Below are 26,460 nucleotides of genomic sequence, written 5' to 3'. Positions count from 1 at the left end.
AATATCTTATATCTATTCAGTTTTATCTTATGTGCCTTCAGTTTTGCATTGCATTTCCCTGTGCTTTACTAAAGTTCTTCACAGTCTGCCTGTAATGTTACATTGGCTTTATACAGCAGCTTTGTTCATCTGTCCCCTCTGACCTGTTTGCTAATGTAGTCTGTCATCAGTATGAATGGTAGTGTGCTCAGAGCTGAACCCTGATGCACACCCACTCCCACTGGGAACCCCTCTGTGAGTCCGAACACTGTTTGTACTTGTGTCATTGGCTTCTTGTACAACATCTGTACAAATTCTACTTGTATTTCTGGAACTTTGAACCATTGCAGGACTGCCCAAGTCAGCTTTCTCAGGACAATGTCTAGGAATACATAGTTGGATTCTTTCCTCATCTTTGGCTTCTTCTCAACTACCTGTCTCACTGCATACATCATGTCGGTCATGCTGTATCCTGATCTGAATCTGAACTGCTCATCTCCCATCTTATGTTGTAATACTTGGCATATTCATTTATCAATCTCCATTTCCAGAACTTTCATGTAGTGTGACAACAGTTTGCTATCTCTTTACTGCATGCAGCTGTGAATTTCCCCTTTGTTCTTAAACATTGGCACTGGTATGTTTATTCTCTGGTCATGTGGGATGCACATTTCTCTCCATACAACTTTGAGTATTCTTATATTGCTATGAGTAGTGAAGTAAACACATAGTTATTGGCCCAGCATTTTTTTACCCTAAACAAGTATAAATTGCATAATAAATTTAAACAATAAGAAATTCATTCATTGAGAAATAGAGCAAAAAAAATGTCAATGCCGATCACTTAACAAAACAAACATTTACTGATTTTTTAAACTGTATCAGGTGTCATGGGATCAGAGCCTGAATTATAAATGAATGGCAAAGCCACTAGTAAGCATATACAGTGGAGTATTTGCAAATGAGCTTGGTTGGAATCTTTAGCTGTGCTTGCGTGTACCTGCAAGATGAGATTTCAACAGTTTCTGAAACACGGGAGGACTGTCACTATTTTGCACATTTTGTTGCAAAGCAGGCCAGACACTTGGACCATTTTGTTAAATTCGCTGTCTGTGGCAGCTAAGGTAGATGGAGGTCTCTGCAACTAGAAGATCTCCTCACTTCTCAAATTTAAGAAGAATTTCTATTAAAGTGTGCATTTGCAAGCATAGCCAATGCTTGTAACTCATTTGGCAATAAAGTGATGTTGATTAGGACCAAGATTCATAAACTTTAGTATCTTATTCTGTGCAGTTTGTAGCATATATGTACTGTGTGGTGAAAGGACTGATATAATACACAAAGCATATTAATATCCTGTTGGCGGTATGCTGACTGCACTTACCGATCTATCTTCTGATGATAAAAGATGAGATATTATGTGTGACACTCTCAGGAGGTTATATAATTTAATAATTTGCTATTCTGTGTGTTTGTTACAGAAAAGGTCAAAAGGAATAGATTATGGTGGTTCAGGCACATGTGCAGGAAAGCAGATGACAATCTGGCGAAGAAGATTTAGGACAGACAGGAAGAAGGTAAGAGGACATCCAGCAAAGAAGTGAATGGATTGTGTGAGAGCTACAGCAGTCAGGCATGATTGTTGAAGAAGGCAGGATTGTGGCATTGAATCAAGATAGATAGTGACAGTTAACATGACACCCCGATCCATGTTTGTTGAAGGTCAGTGTTTGGTTCAGAGATACTTTTGAGTTATGGCACATGGTATCAGAGTGTTATTTAGATCCTTTACTGGCAATGATGTGGTATTAGCTATTTTTATGTGTCTCAAACAGAATAACTGTAGATTTGTTAGTACTGGCACTCTTTTTAAACATAGCCGGCTCCAAACAGCAATGAAATCCTTTGGTAAATCTGAACTAAGCAAGTTAGAATTTTTCAAAAATAAAAGCACCCCAACAATGAAAAGGTGGAATAAACACTCAAAAACACAAAATCCACCAAGGCAGGTTCAGGTAAAGCTCAAATAAGGAACAGTCAGAATTAATTAGAAGTTAGAATTTTTGTTGACTTTCGGTAGTACTAAGTAATTAATGAAGAATACACAATAATTTTTCGGTAGGCAAGATGGCTTATTACTAAAAGTGAGGGCAACAGTAGTCCAATTACAGACCCCTGTTAAAATCTTTAGAAGTAGTGCAAAATTCTGAGCTGTTATTATTTGTGGGAACTGTAAATATTCTGTGAGACAGGTAACTATCAAAACATTGTAGTAGTTCAGGAGCAAAACCAATGTCTTTTGCTTGTTCATAAGCAAACTGTGATCAACATTCTCAAATGTTGGTTTAAACAGCTCCCATCAGGTCACCTTCTTCCATATTATGATCAAATTGGTCAATTAGTTTGTATGAGGTAGTGATGGTACTGTACATGGAACTGCAGCCATACAGAATGTTAGTAAGTATATCACATTTACTAAGGTAATCCAAGATTTTGTCATATACCAGTTTCTCAAGGATTTTTAGCAGTGGACAAACATTTGCTAACAGCCTATAATCATGCACTGAAGTGGGCTTAGTGAGGGGTAGCATATGAGAATGATTATAAGAGAATGATTAATGCTTGGTGGGACAATTTTAGTTGTAAGCATGAGGTAAAGTTGTGAGTGAGAAGTCTTGTTAAAATCAATCTACAAACTTCTAGAGGGATTGTGGGTTATTTATTGTGAAGCCTCCTGTTAACCCTTATTGTTTTCTGCACCCTGATGTTTTGCCCCCTGAGCTTTAAACATGTTGATTCAAGGGATATGAGGCTCCTAGCAAGATGTACATTTGAAAGGATAAAGAAAAGGATGGAAGCACTGGGAGAAGACCTGCTGAGTAATATTATAGAAATAGGCAAAGACTTTAATCACTAGAACTCATTTCCACTCTATGAGGACATGTTATGAATACTTTCACAGGTTTCTTGTTGTATAACTGTTGTAGTTAGCAAAGTGGTAGCTTAACAAAAGACTTGGGGGCAGCTCATTTGAGTGCAATAAAGGGGCTTAATCCCCGATATACCCTTTTCAACAGACTATACCATGCCAAGAAGTGACTTGAGTGAAATAAATGTGGCAAAATGTTATAGACAGCATCTCACCAAATGAGCACTTTAAGTGTTTGAAGACTATTAGCTTTTCTGATGAAAGTTAGGGGACTGGAGCATGTAATGAATACTAAAAGGATAAAATGCTTATCTTCATAGCTTTTAATCATGAAAAGAATGGTACTGAATGCATGAAATGTTCCAATAATTTATATTGCTCAAACTCAAACCTCAAACTATTTCCATTAACTCCAGGCTAACCACCTTTTCTTCTACTAAACACACCAAACTGACATTGCACTATAATTTCACTACTGACCAATCACATTTCCCCCACCCCTCCTTATCACTAACAGCAAGGCAAAACACCTAATCACATTGTCAAAGCACACCTCGATGTGAAAACATTTCCAACATCACCTTAGCTTGCTCACATATCAGTAAATAATATACATCTCTATTTACATCTGATAGTATGTTCTAACGGGTCTACCTGACATGGTCGACAGTTCATATGGTCGACACTCATTTGGTCGACAGTTCATTTGGTCGACAAGCAGATTTGCCCCCTTCCCCAATGTTGTGCGACCCTGGAGTTGATATATATAGTTATGGGGGGCATGGGGGGCACAGCCCCCCACATTGGGGGGTGAGGGGGGTGAAGCTCCCCCACCTAAAATGCTTGTCGATCAAATGAACTGTCGACCAAATGAACTGTCGACCATATGAACTGTCGACCATGTCAGGTAGACCCGTTCTAACGCATAAATACCACTCTTAGTATTTTTAAACCCACCATCACAGTTGACATGCTCCTTCTAACCTGTCTAACGTCTTTACTCTTAACTTTACTCTTAATTCTCAACCTCATTACAACTATATCCTTGCTTTCCCCTACACACCAATACACATCAAAAACCTCTTCCAACCATCTCCCCAATAAACAACACAGCTTCTCCAATATCTCCTCCCAGCTTTTCCCCTATACCCTCCCTTATTATTCAAGTCACAGATTGACCTCCTCACCTCCTATGAAACCACTCTTGACACTATCACCTATTAATAAAAAACACATCCCATGCTACTCATTCCTCATTACCTCTTTTCTCAAATGTGGAGACATACATCCTAACCCAGGCCCATCCTCTAATCCTATCCACAAGAGTAACCTCAAAGATTTAAACATACTTACACAGAACCTTAGAAGTATATGTAATAAAATAGCCCCACTGCATGCCTGGATTGATCAAAACCTGACATACTAGCCCTTACCGAAACATGGCTACACCCCAATGTAAGACTCTGAAATAATACCTCCAAACTTTGCAATAACTAGAAGAGATAGTTCTAAGGAAAAGGGGGAGGGATAGCCCTTCTAAATCATTCTACATTCAGCATCACACCCTACCCCAGTAATATGCCCATTTTTTCTAATGCCGAGGTACTAATCTCTTTTTTGAACCACAACACATCAAAAACAATTTGTATAATAGTAATATATATCCCACCAGGTCACAATATACCAGTGTTGGAAAATATTTTATCTTGGACATCCCAAACAATAAAGCGCAAAACAATAATCTTAGGAGATGTAAATATATATTGACAAACCATAGCTTCCAACTTCCCCACAAATAGTATAAATCTGTACATTTTTTCTCAGCTTATCAATTCTCCAACAAGATACAGCAAAGATCTTACTTGCCAATCCACTCTAGACTGGATCCTAGTATCCCATCCCACCAATTACCCCCCTTCCGGTATACTGCCTAGCTCCCTGAGCGATCATCTGCCAGCTTATTCCCTTAAAAACTCCCAACAATTAGGAGTACACACTGTAAAATCAGTTAGGAACTGAACTAATTTTTGTCAGCATAAATTCAACAATCTCCTACATAAAATAGACGGGACACTGCTTAAACGACTACCCCTTAATGATGCTGTACTATACTTTAATAATGCCTTCCTTCACATACTTAATACCCTAGCTCTCATTCATTTGAAAATAATCAAAAAGAACTCAGTACCATGGCTTTCTAAGTAATGTAAACACCTGCTGAAGCAAAGGGACCTAGCCTGGATAACCTGGAAACAGAACAAAAATGAACAAACAAATGTTAATTTCAAAACACTATGTAACAAAGTGACAAAACTAATCAACAGAGATAAGAAGTCATACTGTTCTCAGCTTTAACTCCAGCAGAAAATCAACCCCAATAAATTTTGGCACTCCTTATTTTCTCTACTTAACACTGGAACAAACAGAGAGCACACCCTATCAGCTGATACCCCTCCATCAAAAATAGATAAAAACTTTACCAAGCACTTCATAAAATCAATATCAGACCTACTAACTAACACTCCTAACGCTAGATCCCCCCACCCTTCATCCTATTAAGACACCAACCCTATATCATCAACTATTTCTAACCTTTTCATTAATAACCCCCCTACTCAACAAAATGTCATGTGAATCCCATTCTCATTTCAGCCTATACCAACTGACACCATTAAGAAACTGCTTCAAAAGCTAAAACCCTGCTCCACCTCAGCTGATAATCTTCCACCACATTACCTCAAACTGGCTGCCAGCTCAATTGTCTACCTAATCAGTATCCTTATAAACAGGTCGTTATCTGAATCAGAAGTTCCTATCATATGGAAATAATCTCACATCACCCCATCCATAAAGGAGGCAACTCTTTTGAACCATCCAGTTTCTGTCCTATATCCATCTTGTCACCCATATCTAAAATTCTCGAGAGAGGTAGCCATCAGCAGGTAATGCAATACCTATTGCAAAACAACCTTTTAACCAAATCCTAAGATGGCTTCAGACCCAGCCACAACACAGCTACAGCTCTATTATCCTTTATAGACACGGTGAACAAGGTCAGAGATGCAGGATACTATACAGTCTCAGTTTTTCTGATGTCTTCAAGGCCTTTGACACAGTGCCTCATCCCTTACTATTGAACACACTGTCTAACTTAGGCTTCACAGATAACACAGTAAAATGGTTTCAGAGCTACCTCAAGGATCATAAACAAGCAGTGAAATGGTTCAATGAATTCTCACCCTTTCTGCATAACCCTACTGGAGTCTCTCAAGGTTCCATCCTAGGACCCTTACTCTTTAACATTTTCACAAGCAACCTTCACACTGCCTCTCACCCTGGAACCCTCATTCAATAAGCTGATGATTCCACCATAATCTGTACTGCTCAGTCACTACCAGAACTACTTTCAAAAACTCAATAGTACTTTACTGCAGTCGAATCCTTGCTAAGAAATTCCCAACTCTTTCTTAATTCAAAGAAGACTAAACTAGTACTCTCTTACCCCAAAAACACCTCCCCTGTCACTGATCATTTCAACATCCTTGCATCTGACAATACTGTCATAGAAGTAATGTAGGAAACCAAACTTCTAGAAGTTATCTTTGACAATAAACTTTCATTCAACCCCCATATACAGCAAACTGCAAAGAGAACTTAGCAAAAATTGGGACTGTTGTATAGAAACAAACATTTCTTTACTGCAGCAACCAAAACTGCTCTTGCAAAAAATGTTTACTTCCCTCTCTTCTTTACTGTACTCCTATCCTAACTAACTTACAAACTTCTAGCCTAACCAAGATGGAACAGTGCTACAACAAAGTTGCAAAGTTTGCCACAAACTCTAAATATCATACATACCAATGTAAACCACTAGTAGAACTAAACTGGCTTGAACTGCCCAACCAACTTGCCTTTATTCAGCTATCCACCTTGCACAAACTTATTTTCAAGCTTACCGCCTGCCCTGCACTATAGCCAATCTAGTCACACCTTACACACCAAATTGATCCCTATGATCAGAAGACAAAAATCGCTTAGCTATCTCAAAACCCACAAGAAACCTGGTCACTCTCTGTATTCATACTCTGTCTCTATACTTTGGAATTCACTACCTCTAGCTCCCAGGTCTATGCTTGGCCTAACCCATTTCAAAGCCTCCTTAAAAAATCATCTCAAAAATACATGGCTTTGCTCCTGCATAAAGCCTGCTTATAGGGGATGAACTCACCTGCTGAAAGGTTCAAAACTAAACTCAATAGAGAGAAAAGATATACAGCTTTCTTTCAAAAATTTAAAATGAGAAGGTTAAATATGAAACAACTGAAAAAGAAAGGGTATATGCGGATAGGATTTAACTGTGTTGAAGATGGGGAAAAGAGGGGTAGGGATGTGTGGTAGAGATGAGAAATGGAAAAGAATAAAAGCCATAGGAAGGAAGAAAGGTGGTAGTGAGAATTGAGTTATGTAAAAAAAGTTAAGTTATGCTATATTATAGATTGAATGATCTAATGTTAACATACTGGACAGTTTTATTATAGAGGCAGTAGGTGAGGATAGAAAAGTCTATGACAGAGTAAAAGTAGGTAGGGATTTTAATCACTATGGACTTAGGTTATCAATTAGAGTGCAATTGTGTAGGAAATATTAAAACGGTATGCTGAGAAGGATGGAACAGTCACAACTAACTGATGCAGGGAAGCAGAGGTGGGGTAAAATTACACTTTAGATTCTGCAGAGATGATCAGAAAGTAGAGAAAGAGAGAATTTTGATGGATGGGACACTATATGTGTATTTTAGAGAGAGCTATTATAGGTTATGATACATAAGTTGTAGAGTGGAAGGTGGGGACTGTAAGTGAGAAAAGTTGAAGATGAAATCCAGGAAAGAGACAAAAGTTGTAGCAAGAGAGAGAGAGAGAGAGAAGAATGCAGAGCATGGGTGTTAGGTCATGTGGGAGACTGTAAAGAAAATGAAGTGGGAGCAAAGAAAGGGATATTTTAAAGGCTGCATGGAAGGGTATGTTGTTAGTACAGGCAAAGAGAAGGAATAAAGTGAAGAAGCATAGCATTAGAGAATGAGAAGGCATGCAAAGACAGTTGCAGAAAGACTGGTGGAAGAGGGATGAGGGGAAGTTGGAGCAAATTGGAAAACTGAAAGCTGTCTCAAAAAGTAGAAGAGTCAACAAAAGAAGTACAGCTAAGAAAGATTCATCTGGCAGAGTAATGGGGAAAGTGTATATGATGTTACTGATCTTGAAGCTATAGGGTATGACGTTGAAGGCTTGGAATCGAGAATGGGGTCTCAGCAGGTGTGAAAGTAAGACAGTAAGAGAAATATTTAGGTTATACTCCAGAGACCTTTATGCAGTAGGGAAAGCCAGGTTGATTTGTTTAATAAGTTGAAGGAGCCTGCTTTTGTTTGGGAGAAGGAAGATCTAATGGAGTTGAATAAGGAGATAGAGGGTAGTAAGGGTGTTCATGTGATTAAGCATATGAAAGGAGGTAAAGCTGCAGATGTGAAATTTTTCCATATATTTTCCAAAAGCAATAGATGTGGTTGGCTAAAGAAATGGCAAAAATGATTAATAATATTCTGTCTATGTCAGAACCTTTAACAGGGGTTCTCCCTAATTAGAAAGAGGATTCTCCAGCGCCAACTAGCTTTTGCCAGTTTTCTTTATGTAACACAGATTCTAAAGTAATGGTGAGGACAATGGACAGTTGGAGAGTTAGCCCCCAACTGTACACCTTCAGCCATTTGCACTAGCCAAGGAAAGTACAGCAATCTTGGACTGTGCCTCCCCCAAACACTGCAGCAGGGTAAATACAACATCCAGCATACACACTTGTCTTTTTATTCAGTGTAGGGGGAAATTACTTGTTTTTTCTGTTATCCTAATCATGCTTTGCTGAAAATGGTACCAAATTTAATACCTCTTCTATGTTTGGCCATTACTTAGTGGTCTATTTTGGCTGTTATTTCAGAACTAGAATAAAAAATAGCCTCCACTGCCCCTTAATTCCCCCTCTCCTTCCCTCTCTAATTAATGAGCTATACCCTGCCTTTTTTAATCACTCTTTTTTCATCTACCCCCTCTTTGCCGATATAGGCAGTTCTGTGTTGCTTTTCTTTTTGCCTTTTTCATGCCCTGCAGTTTCACTGATAACTAGTTGCTGTATTACTATTAGATCTTGCTACCCATATTGCTTTTAGTCAACTACTTTTAATTCTACATAGTGTAAGATTTACTTTTGCAATTACACTAGTAAGCAACTTTAGTCCTTTGTGTGCAAACTCTAGCAGTGTCAACTCTATTGATTGTTTTTGGCCATGCATGGGCCTAAGGGGCTAAAACCCACTCCATTCACCCTCACCTAACTCAGGCTCACTTCAGTTCCCCATACTCTACCCTACCCCCAATTCCAATCCACCCACCCCACTATAACTGCATTTATATCTCCATAAGCCTACTCCCTCCATACGTACAACCAATTACAGCCACTCAATTTACTCTTCCATCTTTAATACCTAGCTGTATTATAACACCCCACCTTTCTTTTGATCCTTGCCTCCTCACTTTACTTTTTCATATCCTTCTAGTTTTCTGTCCACCTACCTTTATTTAAACAGCAATACCTTTTTTTCTACCACTCACCTTTTATTACATTCTCCAAACCTTTTTTCTCTACTATAGCAACATTATGCTGCGTTTTCACTTACTGTCACTACTTCTACTATCTATTTTTGCCCATGCCACATCTTAACACACTCCATTATTACTAAGCCTCACTGTCACCTCCAGAACACTACACCATAATTCCAAATCATCCCCCTCTTGTCCTGCTACAGCATCCAGCCTCTACTCTATCACATCACATACATTACAAATATACCAAAGTAGAATCTATACTACATACAGATAATTTAAAGGTGAAAACTAAATTTAAAAATAATTTCACTACACACACCTTTCATCTAAGCTTGCTCTTGATGGTGATATACATCTGAATCCTGGACCCTCTCTAAACACTTGCAACTCTCCCACCTCAGCTACCCATTGTATCCCTCCACTCAACCAAGGTAATAATCTAATTTTGATGCAATTAAATCTTCAGAGCATCTACAATAAACTACAACAGTTACATGCCTATAAAGCCTCATACACTCCTGACATAATAATAGCCACAAAAAACTGTCCAAAATTAAGTACTAAAGACCAGGACATTATCCACCTAAGATAAAACATCATTAGAAATGACAGACATCATAAGAAAGATGGCAGCATTACTATGATATACAAAAAACACCTTGAAATCCCTTCCTATCCCATCACCTATCAGACTTTCTCAGTGCTGAAATAATTATATCTCTCCTGAAAATCAACAGACATGACAGCATATGCATCGCTGCCATGTACATCCCTCCTGGAAACAATGTCCCATTACAAGAAGAAATCCTGTTTTGTATCTGTCATAATATCAGCAAGGAAACCATCATAATAGGTGAGGTTAATATAGACTGCTTGGTTTTCAAGTTCAACTCTCCCTCATTCTCCATCAGTCTTTTTGGCTTAATGCAAATTATCACAACTGCTACTAAAATAGACAAATGCAGTAATTGGAAGTTTGCATTAGAATGTATCTTCACCACCACCCCTAACAAAATTAACACTGCTGGCTGCCTACCCGACACTATCAGTGGCCATCTACTGACCTCTGCTATGAGACAATCTAATCATGTGCATAAACACAATCTATTAAATGTGAGTACACTCTCCTCCTTCAATAATGACACCTTCATTAGCTACCTTAACAAATACAACTGGGATATTCTAAAATACTTACCCCCAGATTATGCCATAACTCACTTTAGCAACACATTCCTTAAAATGCTAAATAAACTAGCTCCCATCAGATCAAACTTAATCAAATCCAGCACCACCCCATGTCTCATAAGAGAAACCAGGCAACTCATGCTAAACGGAGATAAAACTTGAAAAGTATGGTCTATTGACAAAACACAATAAAAATGGCAATATTCTAGACAACTTAGGAAACTTTCTAAATTAAAAATCAGAACACAAAAGAATTAAGTACTTTTCCAGACCCCTAGACAACCACCAACAAAACCATAAGCTATTCTAGAATGCAGTCAAAAGACTATTACATCCAGGCCAAATTATGATTCCTTCACCAACTACCACCTACAACTCTATAGCTGCCCCACTGAATACACATTTCAAAAACTATCCTCTCCCTATTTAACAACAAACTTCTCACCAGTGTCACTATCCTAAACAGTACTAATCACCACCAAAATCCTTTCTCCCTTCAACTAGTATTTGTCTCTTCTACCAAAAAACACCTCCTAAAACTAAAAAATTCCACAATAGCTGCTGACAACCTACCACCAGAATACCTCATAATTGCTGCATATGCTATAGCATATGCTTTATGATGACCCTCCACTGGAGCACTAATAAAGGAGCTCCAGTCCTCACCACTGGCAACAGTGGGGGACATTCACTGGGAGGATGACAAGTACACACACAGTATTTCCAGATGCAGCTCTCTGCATCAAATGCAATTTCCCTTAAGAGCACGCAAAGGCCACAGTCAGTCCAGGTCTGGCTTTTCCCTGTTTCTCCAGATCCACACTGGCACAGCTATAGAGTTGAGATCTCAGCTGAGTAACCAAGCCAAGACTTCCAGCACCCTCTCTGTACAAGCAGTGCTTCATTTTCTTGCCCAAGTAGCTGACACACACACACTCTTTGAGGTTTGATTTATACACACACACATAGGAAAGGCTGGCACAGGTTTACTAGCTATGCCTCCTTCTGCCCAGACTATAAGGTAGTTTTCACTGCTACCATTTACCCCTTATCAGCTACTTTAAGGCCTTTAACAAAGGGTGTCCAATCTTACTGTGTAATATTAATACTAATACAAATGGCTGTTTGACCAAGAGCAAGGCTATGAGAATTGGCCCACACAGTGTCACCAAATAAATATGCAAGTACTCTCAAAACTTAAATATCTCTACAAAGATTAGCCACAATGACCAGTTTAAATATATTTAATAATAAATAATAAAAGAACAAGACCATACTAAATATATATTCACAGTGACACCATAGTTCAAAATGACATAACTATTTAAAATAACATTGCATTACAGGCTCACACATCATTTCTAGTCAGCTGACTTCTAGTTCCCAGGCCACCCCCCCCCCACCATTGCTAGAATTTGGCAACATTTAACATCTACTTGTAAAAATATACAGACAAGGGCTTTTCCTCAGAACTTTCGCAAATGCTGGAAGTCATAAAACAATTACATTCTTTCATGCATTAAAAGTAGCAATTAATTCACTCTAAGGACAATACAGAAATCTTCCTAGTATAGACTTTGTGTCTCTAGCTGCATTGAAACTTGAGAAGTAACCTCTTTATTGCGTAGCCTATAAAGTAATTTAATTTCAAATATTTTTCTAGAGTTTGCTGGACCGAGTTTAACCTCCAGTATTCCAGTTTCCACTGCTAAATTATATACATTTAAACAGTTACAATAGTGCATGTACATTTCTGTTCTCTTCCAGTAGTGCACACTGTGATTACATTCCAAACAGCACTTTGCAAATACCTTTCAACACACATTTGTACAAGCAGTTTGATATGCATATGACATATAGTTCTAATACATTTGTAACACAAGCATCTTGTATAAATCATCTTGATATTCATCAATGACATATAATTATTTACAAAATTACAGTTAGCTGTGCTGGCAGTATCTCCTTTCATCACTCTCCTTCCCCCCTTTGAAGACAAGCTAATTTTCAAGTGACCTTTGAGAAACATTACTTGAGAGGGATAAGCCTATCTGAGACTACATTATCCCATATCCTGACTTGTGATTCCAGCTGTCTTTGCATTGCTGACCCCATTAAAGTGTTGCACTGTCATACGATATGCCTGCAACTCTAGGCTCCACCATAGTAACTTGGAATTTTCCTGGCTGGCTTCCTATAGCCATAGATTCCCCTCAGACTCTTCCTGCCTTCTACTGCAAATACTCAGTACAAGGGCCTCTTTGTCATGGTAAGGTTTCATGGTGTTAACATGGTACAATTTGTGCCCATGCTGTCTGCCTAGACATTCTATCATGTAGTTAACATCACTGACCTTCCTTATCTCTTTGAAGGGTCCCTCCCAAGCTGCCTGCAGCTTGTTGTGTCTGACAGGAATGAGAACCATAACCTGCTACCCCACAACATATTCTCTAGCTCAAGCATCCTGTCATACCCGACCTTTTTCTGCTGTCGGGCTTCTGCAAGGTTCTCCTGGGCCAAGCCCATGAGTTCCCTGAGCCTTGTCCTGAGGTTTAAGACATATGCCACAAAAACCTCTTTGTGGGATTCACACTCACCCTCCCACTCATAACGACTCAAATCTAGAGGTCCCTCACCCTATGCCCGTACAGCAACTCAAAGAGTGAAAAATCTGTGGATTCCTGGGGCACCTCTCTGTAAGCAAACAACAGGTGGGACAAATATTTGTCCCACACCCACTTAAACTGGTCTGCAAATGCCCATAGCATGGTCTTCAATGTAGAGTTTAACCTCTCCAAAAGACCATTAGACTGGGGGAGGTAGGGGTGGTCTTTAGGTGCTTCATCCCACAGCGCTCCCACAGGCAAACAGCAGGTCTGACATGAATCAGTATATCTTTTGGGAAACCTACCCTGCTGAAAATCTCTAACAAAGAATTTGCCACCTTTTCTGCCTTGATGAAGGACAGAGCCACTGCCTCAGGGAATCTGGCAGCATAATCTACTACCACTAGGATATACCTCTTCCCTGTGAAACTTGGGATACCCAGAGACCCCACTATATCCATAGCTACCTTTTGAAATGGCTCCTCAGTCACAGGCAAAGGCATCAAAGGAGCTGTCACCTTGTCTCCTGCCTTGCCTAATTTTTGACACTGCTCACAGGTCTTGCAGTACCCTGTTACATCCCTGGAAATCCCAGGCCAATAAAAGTTCTGCATAATACATCTCTTTGTAGACTTTCTGCCTATATGACCTGCAAGGGGAATGTCATTGGCTATGGCTAGAAGTGCCAGATGGTAGGCTCTGGGTACTACCAATTGCTGTATTCTCTCAACCTCTAGCCCTCCCGCAGGGGTCCACTCTCTATACAGTAACCCTTTTTCCCATTATATAGATTCCCCTTTTCCTTGAGAATCAGGTGCCTCTCTGACTACCTCCTTCACGCCTTGTAATGTAGGGTCTGAGAGCTGAGCCTGTCTCAACTCTCCCTTTGTAACCCTTCCCAGTTTCTCTTCAACAGGAAGTCTGGTATCCTCTGGCAGAGGTGCCTCACTGTCAGCCTGGGTACTGCTACTCACCTCTGCCCTTAGAGTTACTCTGTCCAAGGGAACATCAGTACCCACAAGCAGCTATGGCTTACCTTGAGTCTCACTTCTACAGGGTAGCTTCCTCCCTGAAGTAGCCACTTCATCAGTCCTGGATTAAAGTGTGTGGTCTGTCTGGGTCATCTCCAGTCTACCAGACCCACATGCTTGTTTCCAAGCCTGACTGCTTGTCACTGCATGCACACAAGGCACTGCATTATCAAAGTCATTCCCTAACAGGACATCTGCAGGGATATCCTCAAACACACCTACTTGCTTGCTTACTTTCTACCCTCCCAGTCGAGATGAACTCTAGCCAAAGGTATTTGTAATGGGGTCCCTCCTAAAGCTCTGACTAGAGTGGACTGCTCAAGCAAGTAATGCTCCTCTTTAACCATTGTAGGCTTCACAATGGTTAGGTCAGAGGCTGTGCCTCTCTTACCAGTGTGTTGTTTCCTGTCTACTAAGATTGGATATAACCTCTTGTGGTAGTTTAGTACCATTCCTGTCTCCAGACAACTTACTGCTGGCATTATGTCATTCTCATGTGCTGGCTCCCCTACCTTTTGTTCCCCACCTTGCCTCCATAGACATCTATATGCTACATGTCCCACTGGTTACATTTAAAACATTTAACCCTTGATCCTCTCTGTGTACCTGAACTAGTGGCTTTTCCTGTTACTGGTGGACTCTGTTGGGGAAGTTTAGGCTGCCCACCATGGGTTCCCTTATACCCATATACAGCACTGGTATCCCTTTCCTGTGCAGTGATGCCCTGCTTGCTAGGTATAGGCCTCCCTTTTTCCCCAGCTCATCTGCGGTCTGCCAACTAGATTTTCATGTCCTCAGGCAAAGTGCTAAGGGTTTCTTCCCTTAACAAAGGTCTGCCAGCCCTTCAAAACTGGTGACCTGACAGTAACTGACCCACGTATGAAAATAAGTGCTTAACTCAACAACATAATCACACACACTTTCATCTGCCTTGCATCTATTTGCATGAAATTTTTTTCTATAAGCTTTATGTGTTAACTTAAAGCACTCTAATAAATCATTTTTAACTGTATTATAATTTACGATATCAGTATCAGACAAGTTAGAAACAGCAGTTTCAGCTTTATCATGGTAAGGTGGTTAGGATCTGTACCCAGATCCCTTGGTCAAAATTGTACTGTTTACATTCCCTCTCAAACATATGAATAAAACTATAAAAACGATCACCCTCTGTAAATTATGGAAGACATTTACTGGCCTTTATTGCTTCTGGAGTTCAGTTGCTCCCATCCTTATTACCTTCATGACTCTGGTGAAGAGTCAGCATTTCCTTTTCATGTTGCCTCTGCCTTTCATTTTCTTTGGCTTCCAGATGTCCCAGTCTCTCTGCTGATTCTAATTGCATTTGTTTCTGTTTCTCATTTTCTTCAGCCTCCAAACTCCACTGTTTCTCATTTTCTTCAGCCTCTAAATGCTGTAGTCTCTCTGCTGATTTTATTTCAAAACATTTGGCCTACAGTTCAAGTCTCTTTAACTCCAGATGGATTTTTAAGCCCTCTGAGGCAAAGTTAAGCTGCCTATTTTTTGAGAGTTGTACATACCTAAGGCCAGTCTGACTGTCTTCCTGGTTGCTTGTCTGTGATGCAGCTGTGACTAAGGCTGCAGTCATTTCCACTTTAGTCAGGTTGGCATGCACCAGTCCTTTGGCTTGGCACATCTCAGCCAATTGGCTCCTTGTCAGCTTGCCATATTCCTATGCTGACATCCGTGCCTGCTCTCCCTGACTAACTAAGCTAACAAAAAAATAAATAAAACTATTGTGATATGAAACTCTGAATGTCTACCATGTGGCTGCTTGAGAGTACAAACACCTTCTTTAGTGACCACTGTTTACAAGCTACAAGAGTTCAATATCAACACCACTGAATCCCAATATGTGATGTGGTGATCACACCACTGCCAGCCAAAAGTGATGACCCTCCAGTGGGCCAGTAATCAAGGACCCTCAATCCTCACCACTGACAACAGTGGGTGGGGGAGTGTTTGCAGGAAGGATGACAAGTACACACATAATATTTCCAGATACAGCTCTCTGCATCAAGTGCAATTTCTCTTAAGAGCACACAGAGACCACAGTCAGTCCAGGGCCTTTTTTTCCCTTTTTCACCAGATCCCCAATAAGACTCCCCACTGGCACTGCTATAGAATTGAGATCTCACCTGAGTGACCAAGCCAAGACCTCCAGCACCCTCTCTGTCCAAACAGTGCTTTCTGTCCATGCCTAAGTAGCTGACACACACACACACACACACACACACACACACACACACACACACACACACACACACGCACACACTTTTGTGGTCTAATTTATACACACAAACACCTGTGAAAGGCTGCTACAGTTTTACTAGCTATGCCCCCTTCTGCCCAAACTATAAAGCAATTTTCACTGCCAACAGCCACTCCTTCTTAACTACTTTAAGGCCGTTAACAAAGGGTGTCCAATTAATATTAATACTAATACAAATGGCAGTTTGGCCAACAGCAAGTCTGTTAGGAGTGGCCCACACAGTGGCAGCAAATAAATATGCAAGTACTCTCAAAACTTAAACATCTCTACAAAGATCAGCCACAATGAAAGGTTTAAATATATTTAATAATAAATAATAAAAGAACAAGATAATACTAAATATATATTCACAGTGATATCACAGTTCAAAACCACAGGAAATATTTAAAATAATATTGCAGTACAAGCTCACACAAATTAAGAAAAACATCTAAACTAAGCTTTACTATATTCCTGACTGTATCTAATAGAGTTATACTGTTCCCCAGAAACTTACTTCATTAGAGCAAGGCAGATGTGGTGAATGGTTCTTATTGTTGTTGTCAGGTCCAAGGCAGAATGCAGAATGCTCTCTATCTTACTAAGAGACCTCTCAAATTAATATCTAAAATATTACTGCTAGGATAGCTTGCAGAATGACATAATTTATGGTCATCTGACTTTTAGTTCCTATGGAAAAAAACCCATTGCTAGAAGCTGGCAGCATTTAGATTCTACCTATAAAAATATAAAGACAAGGGCTTTTCCTGAGATCTTTGGCAGATGCTGAGTCATAAAACAATTGCATTCGTTCATGTTTCAAAAGTAGCAATTAGTTCACTCCAAGGACAATACAGAAATCTTTGTAGTACAGACTTTGTGTCTCTAGCTGTATTGAAAACTTGAGAGATAGCCTCTTTATTGCATAGCCTATAAATAATTAAAATATATACATTTAAACAATTACAATAGTGCATGCACATTTCTGTTCTCTTCCAGTAGAGCACACTGTGATTACATTTCAAACAGCACTTTGCTAATACCTTTTCAACACACACGTCTGTACAAGCAGTTTGATATACACATGACATACAGTTCTAATACATTTGTAACACAATCATGTTGTATAAATCATTTCAATATTCACTAATGACATATATTTATTTCCAGACTTTCAGCTAGCTGTGCTGGCAGTATCTCCTTTCATTACACCCTGTATCTGTACTTATAAAGAGATCAATTACAAAAAAGCTATTTTGCTACCATCTGGAAAAAATCTCACATTATACCCCTATATAAAGGGGGGGGGGGACAACGGACCTCTCCAATTACTGACCTATAGACATTCTATCTCTACTCTCTAACATACTAGAGAAATGCATTTAATCCCAACTCCTTTCCCATCTTCACAATAATAATCTCAATTACAACACTCAATATATTTTCTGACCTCAGCACAGCAGCACTACTGCTTTCCTCACTTTTACCAAAATCATAAACTATAATAAAAACACTGGTAACCTAGTATCCTTCCTCTTCTTAGAGATGTCAAAAGCATTTCACACAGTTTTACTCAATGCCTGCTCCATGAACTATTTTCCAAAGGACTTTCCTTTTCATCCCTAACTGGTTCCACAGCTATCTCACAAACATTGCTTTATCATTGTTCTTGTATATTAATCTAGTACATGTTAACATGTCTTTAAATTATGTAAAATAATATAATTTCTAAAATATATCATAAATGTCTTCACTATTTAGCTCAATGCTACCTGTGAAGTGATGCTTACAACATTTTTATTGCTCTTCATTTAGATATGTATTTTATGTGGAGGATTTCTCCCTGGACCTCCTCTGAAAATGGGACTAGTGCCAATTTGGACTTTCCGGGTAAACAAAAGACAATAAATAAATAAATGTTTGATAAACAAGAGAAGGTAGCACCAACGATTATACACAGGGTTCAGGTTATGTTTTGAAGGGTGACATGTGGGGGTCACTAGAAGGTGCTGGCAGATTTTGTAGCTTGGGAGGTAAAGGAGGGGATAGCTAAGTAAGCATATTTTTACCAGATATTAAACGAAAAACTTGCACATTGAGATGGGAGAGTTTAATAGGGACACAGGAACAGTCAGTAGAGAAGGGAAGTTTTCTTATGGGGGTTAAGGTAGTATACAGGCAACCATTTATATCATAAAAGGTATCGTTTGAAAAAGGCACCCGGTAGGGATGCATTCTACTAACAGCTATTTTGTTTTTCTAATAGAGATATTGGTGCACAGAGTTAAGGAAGATTTGGACTATAAAGGTAAGGTAGGCACGAAAAACAGCAGTACATTTATCTGCTGATAATTTCTTGTTGCTTTTTGTGAATTTGCAGATATTGTTGCCAGAGCTCATGATAATCTTTTGGAAGAAAAACAAGTTTTCCTTCCAAAAGATTACTATGATTTTCTTTGGCAACAGTGTCTTCACATCCTCAAAAAGCAACATGCAAATAACTCCTCCTCCCAAAAAATCATTAGTGGTTCCATTAGGTAGAGAAAGAGACAAGTAGAATATAAAATTACCTACTTTGGATGTCTGACATAAGTATCTGGGAGATTAAAGTTTATTCAATGGTTGAGGAGATATAAAATACAAACTGGATGGACTTAAAGGAGAGAGTAAAAGGAACGCAGCACAGATGGTCTTACATGGAAGAAACTTTAGGGTCAAGGGTTAAGTGCCTTTGGTATTTTATTCAAAAAAACATTTGAATGTTCCCACAGAACAGAGAATTAAGGAAGTACAAAATATGCCAGATTTAGGCAGCATACAGTTGCAGTGAACATGTATGCGTTAGACATAGAGAACATATGAAAAGACAGCCTAGATTGGTTAAGTGAGAACTTAATAAGAAGGAAGCTGCTAGGCAAATGGTGGATAGAATGTGGAGAAGCACAGATAGGGAAGTGAAATAATTAGCTGGAAACAAGATACAGTTGGAAAGTAAGGGAAGTGCTTATTAACGAGGTAAGACATTAGTTCATTATATGGTTGAGGTGCTTGGAGGAAAAGGGTTTTGTGTACATGAAGAATTTGATTCCTAGTTTAAAGGATGAGGCGGAATAGTTAGGGTTTGAGTGAGCTCTAAAAATATGGAGTCTAAAACAAGAATGGCTTCTGTCTAATGAAGTACCAGTGGGACAGGGAAAGGTAGATGGTAGTTATGGCAACAGTGTTGCCACAAGAAGGGAGAAAATAGAAAATAACTAAGGAATGTGTTGAACGACTTAAGAGGATGATGGATTATGGCAACAATAGGTGAGATGTAGATGAGCCATGGAAGCAAGTTTTGTGTTTAAACAGCAAGATAAGAGGAGATGGCCATGTTTAAATAAAGATGGTATAGATGAAATATGGAAGGAATTATGGCCTTACACAGGAAGGTAGGAGGGAACAGTTAGGTTTAGATATAGATGGCATAGAACTTTGAGAATGCTTTTCAAAGAGGGATTTAGCTACTGAGGACAAAGAGGCTCTATCATGTTGCAAGGCAGCAACAGAAAGATAAAGAAGATAGTCATCAGATGGCATTCATAAGGGATGTTAGCAGCAATCTGCTCACCAGTCCAGAAGACATCAAAGGCAGATACAAGAAATACTTCTAGCAAGTTCTAAATGATGGAAATCCCACAGAAGCTGAACTAGCCCATACACAGCCTACATTAAAAGTGGAAGAAGAACTCAATTCAACTCAACAACTCTACTCTCCTCTCCTCTTCCAGAGCCAGTACTGGGTCATCTGTTTTGCAGTCATTGCTTTATCCCTCTCCATCCCAAAATATTGTCTTACATAGCAAAGATTCTTCTCTACCGTGCAATATGCCTGAAATATTTACATCTGGAATGCCGTCTTTCTTCCCCTGTTTTAGGTTAAAAATGTTGAATACATTTATTGCTTCTGTACCTGTGATGTGAGTGACCATTGCCCACCAGACCTTTTCTAAGCTGGCTTTCTATAGTTTTCTTGCAGTAAGATGTAGTTCACAAGGTGAATGTGCTAACTGTTGTACCACTGACACTGCAATATGCTTGATTCAGAGCACAGTTTTAAAATTCACATTTTATATGATAGACTATAAAGTCAACACATTTTATTTATTTATTGACATTTGATTACCAGGAAAGTTCAACTGAGCAGTTGCCCATGGTTGACACTGCTACAAAAACAAGCAAGATCAATAATATCTTACTCTTCAAAAATAATAAAAAACACCTATGGTCTAAATAACTATACCAAATTACACACAATGTGAAAACCTTGGTGAAGATTATATACAACTTGTATGACAGTAACTTAATTTTAAAGAAATTAGCCAATTTAGAGAAATTAATGGTAAGCTGGTATAGTAAGAACAGAAATTGCAATATGACATGAGAGAAAACATCAGGATTGTAACATATTTCAGTAGAGTCCGGGGAGAGAAATAGATTGAAGTAAGAAGTAAGTGAAGAAGGAGAGTAAGGAGGTGTATGCATAGGGACTTGTTCACATTTAGGGATATAGTTTATCCTGCAGTTGAGCAAGAAGAGACATTTTGCTAGGAAGTCTTTCAGAATGGTTTTAAAGGACTGGAGGGAAAATATTGACCTGATGGATACAGGTAAGAAGTTCCAGGCCTTAGCAACATAATATGTGTACAGACCAAGCTCAGCACACTGGGCAGGCTTATGGACAGCCAAAAGTTTTTGGTCACTGGATCGTAATGACTGAGTGGGAACATAGTTGTTTAAAATGGTATTTAGTGCTGTACAAGCAGATGGATGCTGGATAATTTTGTAGGTGATAAAAAGCTGTGTGTATGCAAGATGATGGGGTAGTTCTAACCAATTTAGGTTTTTTAGTGCTATACAGTGGTGACTGAAAGGGATATTTGCTGGAAATTTAGCCACTTTATTATAGCATTATTCAAGTTTTGACTTTTTTGTGATGCCTGGCGGTTAGTAAGTATGGGATCACCATAAAGTATTGAGGGGGGGACGTACGCAGAGGGAAACATAGTTTTAATTGCATTGCTGAGAAAGCTGTTGGCTCTGAAAAGCTTCCCTAGTTTTTGGTGATTTTTTAATGCAATTTTGTATATGCAGGTCAAATTTAATATTATCATCCACTATCATCTCTAATAATTTGCTATGAGAAGTGACTTCAGTGGTTGCATTATTAAGAAAGAGGATTTAAAAATTTTCTTTTTCATGAGAGAGGGACTTGTGAGAAAATTTTTTTTTTTTTGGGGGGGGGGGGCAAAGGATTGGGTGTGAGTTGTGAGTTACAAAGTCATGTTTCAGTAGCTCTTAAAGCTTCCTGAGTAATTTTTCGGAGAATTACCAGGTTGTCTGATGTGCATATGAGGGTGGAATGATCCGCATATTGTATTAGGGATGCCTATTGTGTGGATGTGTGGAGGGTGTTGATGAGAATGTTAAAGAAGAGGGGGCCAAGGATAGAACCTTCTCGTACATCAGTGGTAACTGGAAGGTAAGGAGACAGGGCGGAATGACATTTTACTGACTGATACCTATTTGACAAGTAGCTTTGGACCATAGAAGGGTAGGCTGACATGGACCTATTGTGGACATCTGAAGTGGAAACTTACTGTGACAAACTGTATCAAAGGCTTTAGACAAGTCTAGAAATAAGGAACTAACTAGTTTGCTGTTGTCTCTAGCTTTATTGAAAGTATCTATAAAGCATAAAAATGCAGTGTTAGCACTATGGAAGAGACAGAAGCTGTGTTTTGTGTGTGTGTGTGTGTGTGTGTGTGTGTGTGTGTGTGTGTGTGTGTGTGTGTGTGTGTGTGTGTGTGTGTGTGTGTGTGTGTGTGTGTGTGTGTGTGTGTGTGTGTGTGTGTGTGTGTGTGTGAGTGTGTGTGGGGGGGTTAGGACTTCTTCCTGCAGGAGATAGTTAAGCAATTGCTTTTAAATATATTTTTCAAGTATTTTGAAGAGGGACGGATTAGATTGCGACAGGTCTAAAGTTAGTTGTCTGTTGACTTTCCTCCTTTTTCTAGAGGGATAATGTATGATTTTTTTTCCAGAGAAGGAACATGGGATTCCTGGACTGACCTATTTTTAAGAATTGAGACTGGATAGGCAATGCTATTGGGTGCTATTTTAAGGTACTCACTTGGAAAATAGGGCATGGTTTGATTTTGATTTAAGAGTAGTTTGATACAGGATCTAGGTACAGGTTTGATTTTAGTGTTGGTATAAAAAATATAAAACTAGCAAATGAGGTTTTATATTTAAGATAGGAACACAAGTGAAGTTTCCATTGCACATGGCATAAATAATGTAGGGAGGGAATCTTTGCAGAGGAAGAATTTACAGATTGAAGAAAATTGCTTCAGATGTTCCAAAACATGATGCAGAGAAATTAGTATCTGTTGCCAACACTAGCACCAGTACTTAACATCATGTAGTAGTATATACATATTAAGTACATTCAAAGGCACAATGAATGAATGGATAGGGCTAAGCCATGATGTGGATTTAAGAACTCTTCTACTGAGCAGTACATTGAGAGAGAAGTTACAAAGAACACCAGCCAAGTTACTGGTAACGCCAATCAAAACCTACATCTGCAGTATCCTCCCCATATTATAAATATGCTAACATGTATTACAGGTTGTGAGGATATGTGGCCAAGTTGGTGATGGATACCTATTTAAGGGGTTCATATTCTATAGGTGGATGGACATTGACTGGTAAAAAACTAATATGAATGGTGAAGTTTCTTTTTTGGTTTTATGCTTGAGTTATGTAGTTCCCTGCCCCATAATCATTGTAAGTACAGTTTGGGCAGTATACAGCTAGCATGATTGTTCAGTTGTTGCATTCACGAGAGTTTATAGTCCCTCATTTAATAATACTGCTTTCAGTATCTGACTGGTTTCGACTGACTCAGGCAACTGACTACAGAATTTCTAGTGAGCTATAGGAAAATGAAGCACAGAGTCAGAATATTGCTCGCTGTGTTCTTAACACACAAGTTTTTGTTTTGCAGTTTTTTCTGTTTATGTATGTTATTATACATGTGCAACATATCTTTCATTAAGACACTGACTGAAGTGCTGAACATAAATCAGACTTCAATAATCACATCCCCAAGTTAAATTTCTATTAATCAGATGTGCATTTCATTATTTACCACTTGTCATTTCTTTAGGGGAACCTTGTACCTATATACTTTCATTTTATTTATGGAAACAAGTCAAGACTGAAGACTGCTGACTTTTTTCATAAACTACTTCAATAGAGCAAATATACACCTGACAGAAAATCTTCTTATTCCCTCTCTTTTAAGCCCTCCCTTTTGTTCCCAAGCATCACCTAGGGTGCTCTGCTTCCAACTACTTGTTCCATAAACATCACCGTTCTTTTTATGTCAAGCATAAACAAGTGTATTTACACATTCACAATAAAACAGATGCTTTCTGCATAACAACATGCCAATACAGTTGAACAGTCATGCATGTCAGAGACAACAGAAAGAAAAAACATATAGACATACCTTGTGACATTAAAACACAACACTATTCAAAATAATGTTATATATCACATGCTTAGAAAACAATAGAAAACAGCAGTCAAAAATATGTAATCAATAACAGTGGATTAAAAACAGAATTAGATTAACAGAATAACCCCTCGTCTAACCTGTTGATCTTCCTCCTGTACTCGAAGAATCCCAGAACCTAGATCTCCTGTTTAAGAGGGCAGTTCTACCTGGTTGGTAATTGAGCATGCCACTTGGGCCTCAAAGACATCCTGTGTACATGTACGCATTCCAAAAATTGTGTGCACACTGCTCTATAACCACAGCAGGGCACTATTTGTGGTTTGTTTCATCTCTAAGCTCTTGTTTGGAGATAAGTAACTATTATGTATTAATTTCAGGGGGTGTAAGAAAGGGTGAGGTGCATATTAGCCATCTCACAATATTAAGTTGTAGTAGAACTGCTTCTGACTTCAGATGGCTGTCATATATCAAATAATTTGTGAAGACACTTGTTTCAGTATATGCTACCTTCAAATGTATTAATGCTTTTATATGACTGAAGGCTTCAACTTTTCTTAATCTGTGACGCAGTGGTTAAGGTATGGCATTCCTGAAACAGTAGATCGTGTACCAACCTAAAGACATCTTTTAATGAAGATGACATTATTGCATGCTGGAACTGGAAGAAAACCCATTGGTCAGACTTTGTCAGACTAAACTTCTGCTGGAGATTGAGAAAGGTTTAAGGTTAGTGGAACATTCCCCTGCTTGGTCAGCTGGACTAGATGAGTAATGCTTTTTTTGTATATCCAAGAAGGCCACTGTGATGTTAAGGCACCTATCTTTAGCTCTGGGTGTCTCCAGATGAGTATATCAAGCCCTAATATGTCTGATCCCCACAGTTGCCTCCAGTATCTGGTCACTAAATAGGATGACCACAAGTTGTGCCATACTATCAGGTGAGAGGGTAGCATTCATTTTATGCCAAATGCTTTTAGTGGGTGAGTATTGCTGAGAACTTGACACATAGAGGGTGAATGCTCATTTTATGCAAATAGTTTCTGCATGGTATAAAACTCTTGAATATATATGTGTAAATATGGTAACTGTCTTAATTAGTTGCTCAAGATGTTCACATTTAACAGGTTTCACTTGTCGCCTTATACAAATTTGAATATTAGCTTGCAGACTTTTATAAACCATTTATGGCTTTGCAGCAGAAAATGAATGCTATTTTAAAAACTATTATAATTTTGATTGCCTGAATTTTACTATAAATTAATGAGAGCAGCCTTTGCCATATGTGTGCATTCTCCACAACTGCTGTGGGACCAGGTGTAGGAAGATTGCAGTGATTGGTTAACACCAGCTTGCACGTCCTGGCAGGAGAAAGACAGCTTGAATCTCTGCACTGGTGCATCTACAGGTATGCTGGTGTATCACCACAGCATGAACAGCCTAGAGTGTCCACAGTGCAAATGGTGTGCTGCTTGAGCAGGAAGTTGCTGATGCACTGAAGTGTGCATTTCCCTCCCTGGCTAACTATAGTGGAGCTCACAAGGTTGTTGTGGGGTGGGGAAGGACCATCTGCAGCTTCTACATACCTCCCACTTCCAAACATCCAACTCTCAACTCCTCTGGGGAACAAAGATCACTCTGAGGGTTGGTGGTTAATATGAGACAGTTGTCTGTAAACACAGAGACCTTAATTTCCAAGCTTGCAAAGTCCCACTGTGTAAACATGGTAACTGCCTTAATCAGTTGCTCTAGGTGTTCAGTTGCTAGCAAGAACATGATAGACGGCAGGCAGAATCCTTTCCTCATATCCTTCATAAGGGGGAAAATACAGGGAAAAAAGACTGTTCTTTTAGTACTCTAGCTGAAGGCTGATAGTACAGAGCTTGGATATCAAGTATCACCTGTATAGGAAAGCCTAGGTATTCTAGCACAGGGATTCATGATGAATAATCTAAGATAATTTCGTGAACAGATGAAAATCGTTCACTGATACCACCTTCAATGAACAGCTCAGCAATTTTGTTTTTGCAGGGGCAAACTCCCCACAACCCCTGGACTTATATATACCAACTCCAAGATTACACAACAGTGGAGAAGAAAGCAAAATCCACTATCAGGGAAAACAATTTCAGAAAACAGCACTCGCTCCTTTAGCATTCGATGAAATTATGTTTGATGACATGACATGCTACCCCCAGCACAGGTCATGTGTTTTCCCATGTTATAGAGTTAACACCTTTATAAGTC

Source organism: Protopterus annectens, chromosome 5.part0 (assembly GCF_019279795.1).
Source record: "Protopterus annectens isolate FY-2018-M chromosome 5.part0, PAN1.0, whole genome shotgun sequence".
Classification (NCBI taxonomy): Eukaryota; Metazoa; Chordata; order Ceratodontiformes; family Protopteridae; genus Protopterus; species Protopterus annectens.
Note: the sequence above shows the minus strand (reverse complement) of the source record.